The following is a 19,777-nucleotide window of genomic DNA, read 5'->3' on the forward strand; positions in this document are numbered from 1 at the left end:
CTTGAGTCCGGCCCCCTAATCTACTTGCAGGGCACCGGATGCATGGATTCCAATGAGGCTTTTTTTTTTTTTTTTTTGAAGCACGTGATTAGAGGCAGAGGCTTTAATAGGCTTCAAAAAAGGGTGGGCTCCGGGCACAGAGCACTGCACCCTGAGCCCACCCAGTTGTGTGACAATAGCGAATGAATATTCGCTATTGCCACACTGATTCTGCTCCCGGCAAATCAGGAAGCGGGTCCTGAGACCTGTTTCCCAATTGGCCAAAGGAGAAGGCATCCTATTAGGGGGAGAGGACACGGCTGCTGAAAGGGGACATGGAGGAGACTGAGGGGGAAGCCATCGCCGTCCAGAGGAACAAGGTAAGTGAACTGGCGCCTGGAGGGAATATGGTGTGGACTGGACTCTGGAGTGACGGGGGTGGGGGGTCCGTGGCCAGGTCTGTCTGACGCCCCCCCCCGACCAATGGAGCACCAATCGCCACTGGACTACATTAGGTGAGTACCCCACCAATTATACCTATGGAAAGGATTCCCATGACCACCAATGTTTGGACTAGGTCCATGCACTACACTGCTGTTGGGAGATCTAAGGCTTCATGCACATAGAGGCATGAGACTGTACAACGTAAGTTGTGGGTGAGGCTGGGAGACACAGCTAAAATATACAGCCACTCATAGTAATGAATGGGTGTACATTAGCTGTATGTGGCTAAATGTTGTATTTGTGTAAACTTGTGCATGGTTGGAAATCCCTGGACACACACAAGCCACATTATGGGATTTACACTCATGAGCCTGCGCGGGTTTATGCAAGTATGGCTTATATTCGTGTACAGCTATTCATTACTATGGGCAGCTGTGTCTCCTCCCAGGTACGAAAATACACCTGCAATTTACATTGTACGGACTCATGCGCCTGTGTGCATGAAGCCTAAAGGAGATTGTACAATCATATTATAATATGTACTGTATGGGCAGCTTTAGATTTACCCAAACTAAAACCAGCTAAAGATAGTTCAAATCTTGGCCAGTTCAACAAGGATCGATCAATCGATTTGATTGATCTATGGGCAGGCTGACTGTACCTACTGTAAGTTGATCCATTGATCGACTTGGGTACGACCAGCATGCTGAATTTTTAGTATGCGCTTATTGCCAGTGGCTATAGCTGCTGGAGGGATTTTCCCCATCAACACTGACTGTGCTGATGTTGCCAACCGTCTTATAGAACTTTCACTGCTATACAGCGGCCACGCTGTGCAGAATCACCCATATATACCTAATTCTGCACTTCCAGGTATCGGGCGAAAGTGTGTGGACAATTTATTTATTTGATTATTTATTTGATTATTGAACATATTTATTCACTATTGCACAAAGGACTTGATTTGCATCATTTATTGATTGTGGTTGATTTTCTTACCTGCCACGTTGCAGGAAAGAAAATGATATCATCTATGGCCTGCCTAAGAGGTTTGATGGCCTGTCTTACATGTCTGATCAGCTTAACTGTACATTTTGATAGACGTAGAAAGTTGATAATAAAACAGAAAGCTCTTGTGCATACTAGAACTTTGAAAATAACTGTAAAGGCAAAACATTTGCTTCATTATAGATAAAGTAGGGGAGCGTTATAACCCCTGCCAGTGCTTTTTTTTTTTGCCATCTGTGTCCCTTTGGGGAGATTCCCCTTTACTTCCTGTCCCATAGTGAAAAGGGGAAGTGAGATGAAATGCCTCCAAAGTGAGGAAATCCCCGGTTGTCACCAGTGTCACTGAGGTCCCCAATTTAAGATTTCTCCACTATTCCTGTTCTGGTGACACTCTGTTCACTCTCAGTTAGGGTTGCCACCTCATCCCTTTAACCCAGGACACATATTCATTACACAGGTTCCGAGGCTAATATAATGCACATAAGGCACTGAGTGAGTTTAATTACCACCTTAATCAGCCCCAGAACCTGTGTAATTAATGTGTGTCCTGGTTTAAAAGGATGAGGTGGCAACTCTACTCTCAGTGATAACGGTAAACAGTACAAATAGAGAGGATAAAACTCCCCAATGGGGGCACAGACATTTAAAAAAAAAACTGACGGGCATTCTTATCCCTCTCCACTTCAAAATTTAAAAAAAACTTTTGTTATACTTTAAAAATAGAGTTTTCTGAGAATATACATTTATTACAGTTACAATTACTAAAAAAATACAATGCAAAACGAACTGACCCCCTCTTAGTACAAACTGAGTATGTAATGTCATCTTTAATGCCTCATAAAATGTAAAATCCCTAACACTGGTACCTTACGGGTGACATTCCCCTTCTCCTGAAACAAAATCCAGCGCATGCGCAGACACACCGCCAGACAGTTGGAATAGACTCACGCAGAATCTGTGGCACTACTTTCTAAGATGTGATGTAGTCTTCCCAGGAGATTGTCATGCCCCGTTATGTCACCCAGATGAAAAAAAAAACATATTTCCAGTTAAAAAAAAATAATAATTTCTACAATTGTATACGAGGAAGTGAGAGGATGTTCGTGAAATGATCCACTTTAAAGTATTGAATGCAGGATATATACAAAACATAAGAATGTTGTCTGTAGGCTAGGTGTAAACACACAGCAACATGTACTGTGCCTCTGAAAAGCAACAAGCAGTCAGACCGCTGTTCAGCAGTGTTCAAAAGGCCTGTTTTAACCCCCTAAACTCCAAACCATCACGCCGCAGCCCCATTAGCTTGAATGGGATGCATTTGGCAGTGGTACTGCCCTCTCAACACAAAAGGGGAATAATTTTTGCTGCGGACACAGCATTGTGTTGCTTGGGGTGGGGGCAATAAAAATGCAACTCAACCACATTTTTTACCGCTTCCGATCCTTTAAACCATAAGTCAAAATAAGCCCACATGGAACAGACTGAGTACTATAATTCAGGGCCATCTTACTGAATGGGCAAGCTGGTCAGTTGCCCGGAGGCCCCACTTGCCCGGGGGACCCCACCTGTGTAGCGACCCAGCCCCAGCCAAGCATTAGTCCCGATTCCCGTGTGCATTCCGCCTCTGAACTTAGCAGGTGGCAAGCGCCTGATGGCTCTGCGCTGCTGTCAGGCCACTTGGGCCGTGGAGGGGGAGCCCACAACTGCAGGAATGCCTGTCCCCCTCCACAGGAACAGGCACACACAGGACAGTCGAGTCTGACTCCGGTCCATGTGTGTGTGGTCACCGGACCCAGCCACCGAACTTGGAAGCTGTCATTAGCCTGGCACTGCTGTACCAATAAATATCGCCTTATAGATAATTTGCATTTTTATTCTGGTGGATAATTGTGTAGGCAGGGCCCCGGCGCACTGCATTGCCCGGGGCCCTTTAATGCTCTGAAGATGGCACTGCTATAATTAATAATATAAGCATCTGTCACAAACCTGGGCAATTCAAGTTGATCATATAAGCAAAACCATGCATATGTGGGGCTATCTTCTACCAAAACAATCAATGATCCAGAAATATGAAATCACAATTTATTTGCAATCATTAACTTTTCTCATAAAAGGTTGGCCTGGATATGGCCCAGTGGGCCCCTATTGTCCCCTTAATGTGAGGAATGGCTTCAGTGACAATATGAAAGCTCAGAAGGTAGGAGGCGGTGTGGCCATGGCAAGTTTTACTATTAAAGTCTGGGTTTGCACAAATCTTCAGCTGCTTATAAATCTGTTTTTCCTGAAGACACAGGGTGAGTTCACCTTTGCAAAAAAAAACTGCCTATGAGGGTAGGGGCGCCTGTAGTAAAAACAAACTACAGCTTTGACCAAGGCAGAAAAGTGCTCCCGATATAGGTGTAGGCTTTACATACCTCCTAAAGCCTGACTAGAGAACTTGTAGAGATTGCATCATCCCATCCTGCCTTGTTGCTAGGGTGTTGCTAAGACACTCACGGTCAAATCCCCTCACAAGCGCTGTCTCTCCCCTGTCACAATATCACTGAGCCCAGTGAAGCTGCAACAGAGGAGAGAGTGGGCCACACATACGGAGATTTGACAGCTTTCTCCTGTAATGGTGGGGGTGAGCAGTAACAACGAATCTGCCCGCTCAGCAGGGGATCTCTCCCCCTGATCCCCACTCAGAAGGCGGATGACAGGTTCATGTCCGCTCCACTGATGCAGAGCTGACGCAGCCCATTGTTCTCTATGGGGCAGTTGGAAATAGGCCTCCTGTTATCAGATTCGATCCGCCGGATGGATGGGGAACAGATCCCCATCTGTCTGCTATTAGAAGACTGGGTCAGATCGGATGGCAGCGGATCCGCAACTCCATAGAGAAGAATGGGTTTTCCAATCAGGTCCACCTGAATAACTGACAGGCAGACCCACACTGAATGTCTGTGTGAAAAAGGCCTTAAGCGGATCCCTTGATAACATGTTTGAGCACGAAACGCATGGGGGGGCCTACACACTGACGTCTCAGCCGCCGCATCCTTGTGGTAGGAGCGGCTGTTTAACATGTGCGTGATTTTCGGAGAGGGCTGCAATAAAAGGCCTACCCTGAAAATAGGCCCTAGTAAAGTCCCTGTAAATTTATGTAATCCGTTTTGTAAGAAGATTATATAATGTCCAGTGTGTATCCTTTTCTAAATTTATTGTCGAAAATACCTTAATTACAGCACCGCTGGGCGCTCACGTGACCCCCCCAGAGACTTTCTCCTCTCCTCCCGGCTGATGTCAGCAGCCCCTCCCTCTGCAGTGCTCGGAGCAGGGCTGACGTCAGCGGTGATCTCGGCCCTTCCATCAGCAGTGCTCAGAGTTGGGAAGAAGAGTTCCGGTGGATCACGTGAGCGCCCAGCAGCACTGTAAATAAGGTATTTTCGACAATAAAGTTACAAAAGTAGACACACTAGACATTACTGTATAAAATCTTTTTACAATACAGATTACATATTTTTACAATGACTTTTTAACTAAGGTTTATTTTTAAAATTAAAAATGCCAACATGATGACTCCTAAGCAGAGAGGTGGAGAGGGGGAGAGGAGACGGGGACATAGATAAGACATCCCCTGAAAATAAGCCCTAGTGTGTTTTTTTGTAGCCAAAATGAATATAAGACCCCGTCTTATTTTCGGGGAAACAAGGTATATTGTAATAAAAGTGTTATAAAAGAGGCAGATCTTAGTATACCGAAGCCCAAATCCAAGAATTGAGAAAATTCAACCTTGCAGTGCCCACCTCCTACCCCCAACATTGCAAGGGTTAAATTGCTTGTAAGGCTAGATTCACATTGATGTGGCTATACGAGTCATTTGAATAGGCCGCTGTGCCTCCTGAAATGCAAGGAAAAGGTCCCTGCACTATTTCTGGAATCGCAGCGTACACAGGAATTGCAAGTGCAGTGCCACCTGGGTGTGGGTGCGATTTCCAGTGCATGCAAAGTGCCATTAAGATTAATGGCACCCACACGCATCCAGGGCGTTTTTCTGTGTGGGAGGTTGCAGCTGCAGGAACAGGTGTGGACCCACAGTGGAAACCATCCGCACAGATGTGAATCTAGCCTTATGCTGGCCAAGGCCATACACTGTGCGAAAAATCGTTCAAACTCATTTTCAAAAAAACGAACACTGGGCCAAGAGAGCAAACGACCATGCCATCATCTAATGACCGATAAATCATTCAATGGACATAAATGAATCCGTTTTTTTTTTTTCATTTTTTCACATACAGTATACCACAGTTTGGACGAGAAAAAAATTAACCTTTCAATTTTTCGTTCGTTCGGCATTAAATTTCCAAACTTGTCCTTCGTTTTTTAAAAAATGTCACAACCGATTACTGATTCGTGCCCATTAACCACTTGTCGACCAACGCAAGTACATATACTGCGGAGGTCAGCCCCTCACAGGCAAAGTGACGTAGGGGTACGTCACTAGCCTGTGAGGCTCTGGGGAGCGAGCGCGCGCCACCGGATGCGCGCTCCTGCTTGGTCACGGACCCCCCCGCGCGCGTGCCCGGTGGACCCGATGTCCGCCGGGCACTCGCGATCGTCCGTTACACCGGGAGAAAGGCAGGCGGCTAATGTAAACACACGCCGCCTGTCATTCTCCCCTGTGTAAGAATAGTGATCATACGGTTCTACTATGTAGGATCGTATGTCTCTGTTCTTACATCTCAAGCCACAACCAATCACAGTTAGAAGCACGCGCTTAGGGACACACTTAACCCCTCCCTCTCAAAAAAGTTAACCCCTTCACTGCCAGTGTCATTTTTACAGTAACAGTGCATATGTATACAACTGATTACTGTAGTAATGTCACTGGTAACCCCAAAAGTGTCAAAAATGTCAGTCAAGGGTCCGATCTCTCCGCCGCAATGTCACAGTCCCGCAAAAAAAATCGCAGATCGCTGCCATTACGAGTTAAAAAAAAAAAAAAACAACAAAAATGACAAAAATCTTTCCCTTAGTTAGTAAACGCAATAACTTCTGCGCAAAATAATGTAGCATAAAACAAATTGGCCTAAAATGTTAAAAAATTTTGATTTTTTACATTTTTTGGGGGGGGGGGGGGAATTTCATATAAAAAAAATGTGAAAAATATTGTTATTTTTGCAAAATTGACGCTCTTTTTTTGTTTATAGCGCATGATCAAAAAATCGCACAGGTGATCAAATCCCACCAAAAGAAAGCTCTGTTTGTGGGAAAAAAAGGACGTCAAATTCGTTTAGGTACAGCATCGCAAAACCGCGCAATTGTCCGTTAAAGTCACGCAGTGCCGAATCGCAAAATAGGCCCTGGTCAGAAAGGGGGTCAAATCTTCCGAGGCTTAAGTGGTTAACTGGCTGAAAAACGAAAAGAACTGTCAAAATGACCAAATTTTGGCCGATTTTTGGTATAGTATATGGCAAGCATTAGTCTTTGTTTTGTCAAGTTTTTGTTTTATTGCTGTCCATGTCCTTGCTAGGGAGATTAATACTGTACTCCAAATTTATCTTAGTGGCTTCTGTCAGTGGGACTGAAAGTGAGGGAAAATACCAAATTTTGAGTTGTCACCAGAATAAGATTAGAAGTGAAATCTTCTGATAGGAGGAACACTAGTTCTGGTAACAACTGTCTATGAGGGGATAATCTCTTGCTTTCTGTTTTGTCTGCAAGAAAGATTAACCCAATGAGGCAAAAGCAACTATCTAAAACAGTCCTTCTCAAACAGGGTTCCATGGATTTCTCCAGAAGTTGACCTGCTATCTGATGGTGCCTGCATCGTTCTGGAGCCAACACCAATGATCTTTTTAGGGGTGGCATTCTGACCACCAAAGTAAGGAGGGACTTCTTCCCTCAGGCCACCAATATATGGGGCATTGTTCCTACTAGCCACCAATGTAAGGGGGGGGAGGGGGGGCTTTATTTCCACTAGCTACCAGTATAAGGGGGCATTCTTTCTACTGGACACAAATGTACCGGGAGCATTCCTCCCACCAGCCACCAGTGTTAGGGGACACTCTTCCTACTTTCCACTAATGTAAGGGGGTCATTTTTTCCTACTGGTCTCCGATGTAACCGGAGCATTCTTCCCACTAGCCACCAGTGTTAGGGGGACATTTTTCCAACTTTCCATTAATGTAAGGGGATCATTTTTTCCTACTAGCCTCCATTGTAACCAAAGCATTCTTTCCACTAGCCACCAATGTAAGGAGGAAACTCTTCCTACTTTCCACCAATGTAAGGGGTTTATTCTTCCTACTGGCCACCAATGTAGCCAGAACATTCCTCCCACAAGCCATCAGTGTAAGGGGTCACTCTTCCTACTTTCCACCAATGTGAGGGGGTTATTTTTCCTACTGGCCTCCAATGTAGCCAGAGCATTTTTTCCCACTAGCCACCAATGTAGGGGGTTACTCTTCCTACTTTCCACCAATGTAAAGGGTTCATTTTTCCAACTGGCCACCAATGTAGCCAAAGCATTCCTCCCACAGTGTAAGGGGGACACTCTTCCTACTTTTCATCAACGTAAGGGATTTATTCTTCCTACTGGCAACCAATGTAACTAGAACATTAATCCAACAAGCCACCAGTGTTAGGGGGGACATTCTTCCTACTTTCCACTAATGTAACGGGGTCATTCTTCCTACTGGCCTCCAATGTAAAGGGGTCACTCTTCCTACTTTGCACCAATGTAAGGGGTTTATTCTCCTACTGGCCACCAATATAACTAGAACATTCCTCCCATAAGCCACCAGTGTAAGGGGATACTCTTCCTACTTTCAACCAATGTAAGGGTTCTTCCTACTAGTCTCCAATGTAACCAGAGCATTCTTACCACTAGCCACCAATGTAAGGGGGTCACTCTTCCTACTTTCCACCAATGTAAGGGGTTTATTCTTCCTACTGGCCACCAATGTAACCAGAGCATTCTTTCCACTAGCAATCAATGAAGGGGGGCACTCTTCCTACTTTCCACCAATGTAAGGGGATTATTCTTCCTACTTGCCACCAATGTAGCATTCCTCCCATTCGCCACCAATGTAAAGGGGAAACTCTTTCTACTTTCCACCAATACAAGGGTGTTTTTCTTCTTACTGGCCACTAATCTAAGGGTTTTTTTCTTGCTACTGGCCACCAATGTACCCAGAACATTCCTCCTACAAGCCACCAGTGTAAGGGGACACCCTTACGACTTTCCACCAATGTGAGGGGGTTATTTTTCCTACTGGCCTCCAATGTAGCCAGAGCATATTTACCATTAGCCACCAATGTAGGGGGGATACTCTTCTTACTTTCCACCAATGTAAAGGGTTCATTTTTCCTACTGGCCATCAATGTAACCAGAGCATTCTTACCACTAGCCACCAATGTAAGGGGGTTACTCTTCCTACTTTCCACCAATGTTAGGGGTTTATTCTTCCTACTGGCCACCAATGTAACCAGAACATTCCTCCCACAAGCCATCAGTGTAAGGGGACACTCTTCCTACTTTCCACCAATGTGAGGGGGTTATTTTTCCTACTGGCCTCCAGTGTAGCCAGAGCATTTTTTCCCACTACCCACCAATGTAGGTGGTTACTCTTCCTACTTTCCACCAATGTAAAGGGTTCATTTTTCCAACTGGCCACCAATGTAGCCAAAGCATTCCTCCCACAGTGTAAGGGGGACACTCTTCCTACTTTTCATCAACGTAAGGGATTTATTCTTCCTACTGGCAACCAATGTAACTAGAACATTAATCCAACAAGCCACCAGTGTAAGGGGGGACATTCTTCCTACTTTCCACTAATGTAACGGGGTCATTCTTCCTACTGGCCTCCAATGTAAAGGGGTCACTCTTCCTACTTTGCACCAATGTAAGGGGTTTATTCTCCTACTGGCCACCAATATAACTAGAACATTCCTCCCATAAGCCACCAGTGTAAGGGGATACTCTTCCTACTTTCAACCAATGTAAGGGTTCTTCCTAATAGTCTCCAATGTAACCAGAGCATTCTTCCCACTAGCCACCAATGTAAGGGGGTCACTCTTCCTATTTTCCACCAATGTAAGGGGTTTATTCTTCCTACTGGCCACCAATGTAACCAGAGCATTCTTTCCACTAGCAATCAATGAAGGGGGGCACTCTTCCTACTTTCAACCAATGTAAGGGTTCTTCCTACTAGTCTCCAATGTAACCAGAGCATTCTTAAAACTAGCCACCAATGTAAGGGGGTCACTCTTCCTACTTTCCACCAATGTAAGGGGTTTATTCTTCCTACTGGCCACCAATGTAACCAGAGCATTCTTTCCACTAGCAATCAATGAAGGGGGGCACTCTTCCTACTTTCCACCAATGTAAGGGGATTATTCTTCCTACTTGCCACCAATGTAGCATTCCTCCCATTAGCCACCAATGTAAAGGGGAAACTCTTTCTACTTTCCACCAATACAAGGGTGTTTTTCTTCTTACTGGCCACTAATCTAAGGGTTTTCTTCTTGCTACTGGCCACCAATGTACCCAGAACATTCCTCCTACAAGCCACCAGTGTAAGGGGACACCCTTCCTACTTTCCACCAATGTGAGGGGGTTATTTTTCCTACTGGCCTCCAATGTAGCCAGAGCATTTTTACCATTAGCCACCAATGTAGGGGGGATACTCTTCTTACTTTCCACCAATGTAAAGGGTTCATTTTTCCTACTGGCCATCAATGTAACCAGAGCATTCTTACCACTAGCCACCAATGTAAGGGGGTTACTCTTCCTACTTTCCACCAATGTTAGGGGTTTATTCTTCCTACTGGCCACCAATGTAACCAGAACATTCCTCCCACAAGCCATCAGTGTAAGGGGATACTATTAGGCAGTATTCTTCACACTAAACACATTTTAGCTGGGGTTCCCCAAAACATGAAAATTATTTCTAAAATTCCTCTGAGGTAAGCAGGTTGAGAAAGGATGCGCTAAACAAAAAAGGTGACTGTCCTAAATATTAGAAGAAAAACATTTTTTTGGCTTTCGATACAATTGAATTACTTGCCACCCATAGGACATCCATGGATGGCCTCAAGTTGAAGTAGATACAAGGGGATGATGTCTATCTCGGTATGGATCTTTTCCGCCGGCGATTCCCTTTCTATCAGAAGTGATTACAGTGGCTAATTAGCCACTCAATCACTTCTGCGGGTGGCGGAAGGGGGTCCCATGGCGAAGCCCGGGAGTGTTTTCTGCACTGAACAGAGAGAGAGAGGCACTGACATCGTTCCTCTTTTTCTGTAACCTCAGAAATCGGGAGCGATGAGTATTTAATCACTTCCGATCCTGCCTCTTTGATCACCTGGCCGCTAGAAAAGCAGCCGATTAGACCGATCTGTGTCTGAACGGCTGTATGGGAGGCTAGAGGAGAGATTTGGGGTCTAATAGACCCCAGATCTCTCCATAAAGAGGACCTGTCATGGCCCATGCTGTCTCAAGGGATGTTGTTCATCCTTTGTGATAGTAATAAAGTTAATCCAAAAGAAAATAAAAGTGGGGAAAAAAAATTGTATAAAATAAATAATAATAATAATAAAATAATAATAAAAAAAAATGTAAAGTGCCCTCATCCCACTGTGTTTACACGCAAATGTGAATGCATACATTACTCCCGCACACATATGTAAACGGTAATCGCACCACACATGTGAAGTATTGTCGCAAACGTCAGAGTGAGAGCAATAATTCTAGCACCAGACCTCCTGTGCCACTTTAACCACTTACCCACTGGGCACTTAAACCCCGTTCCTAACCAGACCAATCTTCAGCTTTCAGTGCTCTCACATTTTAAATGACAATTACTCAGTCATGGAACACTGTCCCCATATGAAATTTTCATCCTTTTTTCCCACACAAACAGAGCTTTCTTTTGGTGGTATTTAATCATAATTGGGTTTTTTATTTTTTGCGCTATAAATGAAAAAAGTCCGAAAATCTTGTAAAAAAATGCATTTTTCTTCGTTTCGGTTCTAAATTTTGCAAATTTAGTAATTTTTCTTTATAAATTTTGGCCAAAATTTATACTGCTACATATCTTTAGTAAAAATAACCCAATTAAGTATACATTTTTTGGTCTTTGTGAAGGTTATAGAGTCTACAATCTATGGTACCAATCATTGAAAATTAATCACACCTGATGTACTGACGGCCTATCTCATTTCTTGAGACCCTGAAATGTCAGGACAGTACAAATAGCCCCCCAAATAACCCCTTTTTGGAAAGTAGACATTCCAAGGTATTTAGTAAGAGGCATGGTGAGTTTTTTGAAGTTATAATTTTTTCCCACAATTCTTTGCAAAATTTTTTTTAAGAAAATGGTCATATTATGAAGTTATTTCTTACACACTGTATAGGCATTCTTGCAATTACACCCCAAAATACATTCTGCTACTCCTCCTGAGTATGGGGATACCACATGTGTGACACTTTTCCACAGCCTGACCACATACAGAGGCCCAACATCCAAGGAGCACCGTCAGGCGTTCTAGAAGCAAAAATTACACATATCATTTTCTGACGACCTATCACAATTTTGAAAGTCCTGGAGCACCAGGACAATGGAAACGCCCACAAAATGACCCCATTTTGGAAAGAAAACACCTCAACATATAATCTAGGAGGCATAATGAGTCTTTTGAACATGTCATTTTTTTCCAAAAGTTTTTGGAAAATGTGGAAAGAAAACCAAAACGCATTTTTTTTTTTTTTACACAAAGTTGTCCATTTATAAGACATTTCTAACACATAGCATGTACATGGCAAATATTACACCCCAAAATACATTCTGCTACTCCTCCTGAGTATGGCGATACCACGTGTGTGACACTTTTCCACAGCCTGACCACATACAGAGGCCCAACATCCAAGGAGCACCGTCAGGCGTTCTAGAAGCAAAAATTACACATATCATTTTCTGACGACCTATCACAATTTTGAAAGTCCTGGAGCACCAGGACAATGGAAACGCCCACAAAATGACCCCATTTTGGAAAGAAAACACCTCAACATATAATCTAGGAGGCATAATGAGTCTTTTGAACATGTCATTTTTTTCCAAAAGTTTTTGGAAAATGTGGAAAGAAAACCAAAACGCATTTTTTTTTTTTTACACAAAGTTGTCCATTTATAAGACATTTCTAACACATAGCATGTACATGGCAAATATTACACCCCAAAATACATTCTGCTACTCCTCCTGAGTATGGCGATACCACGTGTGTGACACTTTTCCACAGCCTGACCACATACAGAGGCCCAACATGCAAGGAGCACCGTCATTTCCTGACTTCCCATTACAATTTTGTGAGGCACTGTAGGGCACTGATAGGCATTGTAGTGGCACTGATGTGGCCCGGATGAGCACTGACGTGGCATGGATGTGGCACTGATGAGCACTGACGTGGCATGGATGTGGCACTGATGAGCACTGATGTGGCATGGCTGTGGCACTGATGAGCACTGACGTGGCATGGATGTGGCACTGATGAGCACTGATATGGCATGGATGTGGCCCTGATGAGCACTGACGAGGGATTGATGTGGCACTGATGAGCACTGATGTGGCATGGATTAGCCCTGACGTGGCATGGATGTGGCACGGATGAGCACTGACGTGGCATGGATAAGGCACAGATGAGCACCCTGACGTGGCATGGATGTGGCACAGATGAGCACTGACATGGCATGGATATGGCACGGATGAGCACTGATGTGGCATGGATGTGGCACGAATGAGCACTGATGTGGCACGGATGTGGCACTGACGTAGCATGGATGTGGCACGGATTTGGCACTGACGTGGCATGGATGTGCACTGACGTGGCATTGATGAGGCACGGATGACCACTGACGTGGCATGGATGTGGCACGGATTTGGCACTGACGTGGCATGGATGAGCACTGACGTGGCATGGATGTGACACGGATGAGCACTGACGTGGCATTGATGTGGCACGGATGAGCACTGACATGGCATGGATGTGGCACGGATTTGGCACTGACGTGGCATGGATGTGGCATGGATGAGCACTGACGTGGCATGGATGTGACACGGATGAGCACTGACGTGGCATTGACGTGGCACGGATTAGCACTGAAGTGGCATGGGTGTGGCACAAATGAGCACTGACGTGGCATGGATGTGGCACGGATGAGCACTGACGTGGCATTAATGTGGCACTGACATGGCATGGATGTCGCACGGATGAGCACTGACGTGGCATGGATGTGGCACAGATGAGCACTAACGTGGCATTGATGTGGCGCGGATGAGCACTGATGTGGCATGGATGAGCACTGACATGGAATGGATGAGCACTGACGTGGCATTGATGTGGCATGGATGACCACTGACGTTGCACGGATGAGCACTGAAGTTGCATGGGTGTGGCACGGATGAGCACTGACGTGGCATGGATGTGGCATGGATGAGCACTGACGTGGCATGGATGAGCACAGATGTGTGGCACGGATGAGCACTGACGTGGCATGGATGTGGCATGGATGAGCACTGACGTGGCATGGATGAGCACAGATGTGGGATGGATGAGCATGGATGTGGCATGGATGAGCACTGAGGTGGCATGGGCGGGCACAGATGTGGGATGGATGAGCATGGTTGTGGCATGGATAAGCACTGAGGTGGCATTGCGGGCACAGAGAAAATTAACCGGACATGCGCCGGTTTGTTGTGAAGTGATCGCTCCGTCATTGGACGGAGCGATCACGTGATAAAGGACAGCTCTCATTGGCCCTTTACCACGATCCGTGATGCGTCGAGTCCCCGGGACCCGGCAAGCACGGACACTCCCGTGTGCGCGCCCCAGGGGGCGCACGGGAGTGCGATTCTGGGAGGACGTCCATGTACGCCCTCCCAGAACTAGATGACCTCGCTGTAGCCGTCTTTTGGCTATGGCCCAGTCGGCAAGTGGTTAAACTGCTACTGTATTTTTTTACTCAGCGTAACATCATCTTTCACATTATACAAAAAATTGAGGTAAATATTGTGTTTTGTTCTTGTTTTAATTAATTAAAGTGGTAGTATACTAATTTTTGTGACTTTTACCTACAGGTAAGCCTATAATAAGGCTTACCTGTAGGTACAATTAATATTTCCTAAACCTGCACGGTTTAGGGGACATTTGCCCTGCATGCAGCCGCTGACGCTAGCGGCGCATGCGTTCTGAAGCTCTGGCGGACCTTCAGAGTTCCATGCCAGGCACTTGCCGGAAAATGACTCCCGCGCGTGCCGTCATCGCGGCTCCAACCACTCACAGCCCCGGAGCCACTGAACCTGGAAGAGACGCCAAGGGAGCATGACAGCTCCCACAGCGGTGTCCGGGGGTCCGTGTCGGGCTTCATTTTAAGGCAAGTATTTCATCATGAGCTAGTATGCGATGCATACTAGCTCATTATACCTTTGTCTTGCAGGGTTTTTTTTTTTTTTTAGTATACAACCGCTTCAAATATACAAGTACATGTGTGAGCGAAGTGTCAGAATTGGCCTTGGTATGAAGTAGTTAAAACACCCCCCAATTATTTGAATCCAGTTTTTGCTGTAGATAATTCGAATGTAAGAAAAATTCAAACCTGCTTTGTCATTATTTACTGCATTTTGTTTTTAGGTCATTTAGGTATACTAAACTTCTGCTACCACATAGATAGTTATGACCTTGAGTATAATACTGGCATAGTGAGTAGAACATCTCTCTTACTGCATTGGGGTCCTCACTTCAAATCCTGCCAAGGGCGCTATCTGAATGTAGTGTGCATGTCCTCCATGTGCTTGGCTGGGTTTCCTCCCATACTGCAAAGACAGGCTGGTGGGTAAATTGGCCCTAGTTTGTGTGTGTGCATGTGAGATAGATTGTAAGCTCCTTGAGGGTAGGCACTCATGTGAATGGACAATAGGTAAAACACTGCATAAAATGGTAAGCACTATATAAATACATGTAATAAATAAATGAAATACCAAGGAGAACATAGCTTTCTATAACTACAAACTATAAAACTATTGCAATGGAGCAATATAGGAACAATACAACTAAAGCTGGCCATACAGCATTTATCCTGTACAGAGTCAGGGCAAGGACAGATCCCTTGTATGTGCTGAACACACCGAGGAAAACACAATCTACACTGGAAGCATGACTATGACTGGGCTGTACTGCAGCAGCAGAAACAACTTATTTATATGCAGAATATACTACAGTCCCATCTGTCAGATCCTGTGTCCCCCCGCCTTCATTTCCAGCAATCATCAAGAGATTCATACATCAATCCAAAGAAAAGTCCTAAGCATCTCTGCAGCCTGCTCATCCTGCGCCATCAATGTGTCATTAACATTTACACTGATCAGCCATAACATTATGGCCACCCACCATAACCCATCAAAGCATGGACACCACTAGACATGTGAAGGTATGCTGTGGTATCTGGCACCAAGCCGTCAGCAGCAGATCCTTTAACCACTTGCCGACCGCCGCAAGTACATATACTGCGGCGGTCAGCCCCTCACAGGCAGAGAGACGTATCGGTACGTCACTAGCCTGTGAGGCTCTGGGGAGCGAGCGCGCGCCGCCGGCGGTGCGCTCCCGCGCGGTCACGCGTGTGACCGGCAGACCCGATGTCCGCCGGTCACTCAGCGATCGTCGGGGGAGAGGGAGAAAGGCAGGCGGCTAATGTAAACAAGCCGCCTGTCATTCTCCCCTGTGTAGAAACAATGATCATACGGTTCTACTATGTAGGACCGTTGATCACTGTTCCTACAGCTCAAGCCACAGTCAATCACAGTTAGAATCACGCCCCTAGGGACACACACAGCCCCTCCCTCTCAAATAAAGTTAACCCCTTCACTGCCAGTGTAATTTTACAGTAACAGTGCATTTATATAGCACTGATTACTGTAGAAATGTCACTGGTAACCCCAAAAGTGTCAGAAATGTCAGTCAAGGCTCCGATCTGTCCACCCCAATGTCGCAGTACCGCAAAAAAAATCGCAGATCGCCGCCATTACGCGTTAAATAAAAACAACAAAAATGACAAAAATCTTTCCCTTTGTTAGTAAACTTTTGCGCAAACCAATCAAAATACGCTTTTTGCGATTTTTTTTTTACCAAACATATGTAGCATAAAACAAATTGGCCGAAAATGTTAAAAAATTTTGATTTTTACATTTTTTGGGGGGGAATTTCATATAAAAAAAATGTGAAAAATATTGTTATTTTTGCAAAATTTACGCTCTTTTTTTGTTTATAGCGCATGATCAAGAAATCGCACAGGTGATCAAATACCACCAAAAGAAAGCTCTGTTTGTGGGAAAAAAAGGGCGCCAAATTCGTTTAGGTACAGCATCGCACGACCGCGCAATTGTCCGTTAAAGTCACGCAGTGCCGAATCGCAAAATACCCCCTGGTCTTTCAGCAGCCAAATCCTCTGGGGCTTAAGTGGTTAAAAGGCAGTTTCTTTTTCCTAAAATAACAAACCTGTCAAACGTACCCGTTCTGTGCAGTTGGTTTTGCACAAAGCAGCCCAGATCCTCCTCTTCTTGGGTCCTCTGCTGGCGCTCCTGGCCCCTCCCTCCTGCCAAGTGCCCCCCATTCACCCACAGAGCACGATTCGACCCCGTCCCTTCCTTTTTGGCTCACTGCTGTCTCAGCCAATGAGGAGAGAGAGACCCGGGGGAGCCGCTGCTTCCGTGCACATCGCTGGATCTAGATGGGGCTCAGGTAAGTATAAAGGGAGGCTGCAGCATACAGAAAGATTTTAACCTTCATGCATTTTGTTTTTTTAACCACTTGCCGACCGCTCACATCGAGCATACTGCGGCAAAGTGGTTCGTTATCGTCCAGCGACGTAGGTCTACGTCGCTGGACTCCTCCCATTGTGGGAGGCGCGCGCGCGTCACCCGAGGCTCGCTCCCGCTGTATTCAGACACAGCGGGAGTCGGGCCAGGGGAGGAGAGGCGGTGATCACCGCCGCTCTTCCCCGATCATCGGGGATCGAGTGTGGAGATCCGCCCGCTTGTGTAAACAAAGTGGGCGGATCTCCTAAGTGACAGGCAGGGACAGATTGCATAGCTGAACCTGCGATCTGTGCCTGTGTCACATAGTCCCCTCCCCCCACACACGTCAGTAAGCATGAGGCATACATTAACCCCTTGATCACCAATAAAAGTTAACCCCTTCCCTGCCAGTGTCATTTTTACAGTAACAGTGCATATTTATAGCACTGATTACTGTTGTAATGTCACTGGTACCCCCAAAAGTGTCAAAAATGTCAGTCAAGGGTCCGATCTGTCCACCGCAATGTCGCAGTCCCGCAAAAAAAAATCGCAGATCGCCGCCATTACTAGTTAAAAAAAAAAAATAAAAATTACATAAATTTCCCGTAGTTAGTAGCTGCGATAACTTTTGCGCAAACCAATCAAAATACGCTTATTGCGATTTTTTTTTACCAAAAATATATAGCAGAAAACAATGTGGCCTAAAATGTTAAAAAATTTTGATTTTTAAATTTTTTTGGGGAATTTCATATAAAAAAATGTGAAAAATATTGTTATTTTTTCAAAATTGTCGCTCTTTTTCTGTTTATAGCGCAAAAAGTAAAAATCGCACAGGTGATCAAATACCACCAAAAGAAAGCTCTGTTTGTGGGAAAAAAAAAGGACATAAATGTAATTTGGGTACAGCGTCGCACGACTGCACAATTGTCCGTTAAAATAACACAGTGCCAAATCGCAAAATATGGCCTGGTCAGGAATGGGGTAAAATCTTCCGGTCTTAAAGCGGTTAAAAATACATTCATTGAGAATTTTTTTTGTCAAAGACATGTAGCTAAATACATTTTGGCCTAAATATATGATAAAAATTGAATATATTGGATATTTTTTAACTATCAAAGTAGAAAAATATTGTTATTTCTTTCAAAATTGTCGCATTTTTTTATTAATACCGCAAAAAATGAAAAGCGCAGAGGTGATCAAATACCACCAAAATAAAGCTCTGTTTGTGGGAAAAAAAGGACGTAAATGTCATTTGGGTACGGCGTTGCATGACCGTGCAATTATCAGTTAAAGTCGCACAGTGCCGAATCGCAAAAAGTGGCCTGGACGTAAAGCAGGACAATCCTCCGGTGGTAAAGTGTTTAAATTGTCGGCATTTTTTTTTTTGTTTGAAGCACAAAAAATATAAAACCCAGTGGTGATCACCAACACAAAGCTCTATTTGTGGGGAAAACATTATATATACATTTTATTTGGGTACAATGTTGCATGACCGCGCAATTGTCAGTTAAAGAAAGGCAGCGCCGTATCGCTAAAAATGTAGTGGTTCACGGGGGGGGGGGGGGGGTAGCAGGGACCTTCTGGAGGTCAAGCGGTTATCCCCTTTACCTGTCAGGGGTCATAATGTTATGGCTGATCGGTATAGTTCCAGCACCATAAGCAAAGTCCCGCCTATCAGACCCTGCATCCCCAGGCTTCACTTCCCAGCAATCAGCTGATGATCCATACATCAATCCAAAGAGGAGTCCTAAGTCTCCCTGCAGCCTGCTCATCCTGTGCCATCAATGTGTCATTTAAATCCCCATGCCATCCTTCAGCTGCTCTGGTGGAGGGGCTGATGGTGTGCAGCATCTCAGGCTATGCTCCATAGGAAATGACTATAACACACCCAGCTGTCTCCATAGACAAGAAGTGATTTCTAGCTCATCCTTAGCTGTCACACGCCTAGGCTCCTGTGCAGGGTGCACACCCTCACATCTCATGTATTGATCACAGGCTGATCATCATCATCATCATCCTCCTCCTCCTGCAGCACCATGGCCAGCTAGGAATAAAACAAGGCGCTCCATTCTAGCAAAGGATGCAAAGCAAGCATTCATCTCCCGATCAAACTGCAGCATGACACCGGCTAACATCTCCATCTCTCTCCATTACATACGATTCACAGACATTGCACACAAGCATCGCTCTTCTTACCCTCCCAGCTGCCTTCTGTTATCCCCTTCCCGTGTGTGATGCTGAGGGACGGTACCACTCCTGGACGCCGGACCACTAGGGGGCGAAATCTTCTTCAGCCATGCCAAAAGCAGGACTGAGTGTGTGAGTGCACGTAGGCGCCATCTTTGTCTAGGGCTACACATCGGTCAAAAGTAATGAAAATGTTAGTGTTTCCTTGAAAATACGTTTGATAATATATAAGTATTGGTAAATTTAAAAAAAAAAAAAGCATTTGTAATAAAAACTGTCACAGTCCGTGTTGGCTTTTTATACAGGAGCTTATCATATGCCAGTATTAAATATGG

At 45.0% G+C, this 19,777-nt stretch overlaps 1 protein-coding gene across 1 annotated transcript in view; it reads right to left on the reverse strand.

The window, feature by feature from the left end:
* LOC309554096 (tropomodulin-2-like) overlaps window positions 1-19,562 on the reverse strand; it is a 190,038-nt gene extending 170,476 nt beyond the window's left edge. The window contains exon 1 of the mRNA XM_082255637.1: window positions 19,452-19,562. The gene's annotated coding sequence lies outside the window, so the exon portion shown is untranslated. The remainder of the gene's footprint in view (window positions 1-19,451) is intronic.
* Between the last annotated feature and the right edge of the window lie 215 nt (window positions 19,563-19,777).

This window comes from Pelophylax lessonae (genome assembly GCF_965119305.1).
Source record: "Pelophylax lessonae genome assembly, chromosome: 4".
Lineage (NCBI taxonomy): Eukaryota > Metazoa > Chordata > Amphibia > Anura > Ranidae > Pelophylax > Pelophylax lessonae.